Source organism: Bos grunniens, chromosome 9 (assembly GCF_055505025.1).
Source record: "Bos grunniens cultivar Pamir isolate PY7600 chromosome 9, Bosgru_T2T1.0, whole genome shotgun sequence".
In the NCBI taxonomy this organism is placed as follows: Eukaryota; Metazoa; Chordata; class Mammalia; order Artiodactyla; family Bovidae; genus Bos; species Bos grunniens.
In genome coordinates this window covers 84817501-84818119 of record NC_141173.1, presented here as the reverse complement: position 1 = coordinate 84818119, position 619 = coordinate 84817501, and the positions used below count along the sequence as shown (strand labels likewise).

At 42.2% G+C, this 619-nt stretch overlaps 1 protein-coding gene across 1 annotated transcript in view; it reads right to left on the bottom strand.

Moving 5' to 3' along the window:
• Positions 1 to 482: 482 nt before the first annotated feature.
• Positions 483 to 619, bottom strand: part of RAB32 (RAB32, member RAS oncogene family) — a 31089-nt gene continuing 30952 nt past the window's right edge. The window contains exon 3 of the mRNA XM_086316624.1: positions 483 to 619. This exon is cut by the window's right edge and continues 374 nt beyond it. The gene's annotated coding sequence lies outside the window, so the exon portion shown is untranslated.

The following is a 619-nucleotide window of genomic DNA, read 5'->3' as shown; positions in this document are numbered from 1 at the left end:
CAGGGTGGTGGGAGTGCTTCTTGAATCCTTAGGAGGGGATTTTAAGGTATTTAAGAGGAATAACCACATGCTTACACTAGCCAGGGCTACTTAAATTATATATTTTAAGGATAACAATTTTACATGAAGTACCAAAGTTCTGGCTAGAAAAATAGATTGCTAAACAGAAACTTCCAGCTTTCCATGGCTGAATCTAAAGTGATAGTGAAAGTGATAGTCATTCAGTCGTGTCTGACTCTTTGCGACCCCATGGACTGTAGCTCACCAGGCTCCTTTGTCCATGGGATTCTCCGGGCAAGAATATTGGAGCGGGTAACCATTCCTTTCTCCAAGGGATCTTCCTGACCCAGGGGTTAAACCCGGGTCTCCTGCATTACAGGCAGATTCTTTACCATCTGAGCCATGAGGGGAAGCCCTAAGAGTCCAAAAGCCTCTCTCAAATATGAGGATGCGACAAAAATATAGACTCATGAAACTACAGCGAGGCTGCAGGGAAAGTTTATTACCACCCAGTTTTCACACTGAAAGTCACAACTTGTAAGTCTTAACAAATACTGAGCAACTGTTATTTTAAAAGTTGTTGAAAAGGACGTCAACATTATCCTGAATATGATGGCAA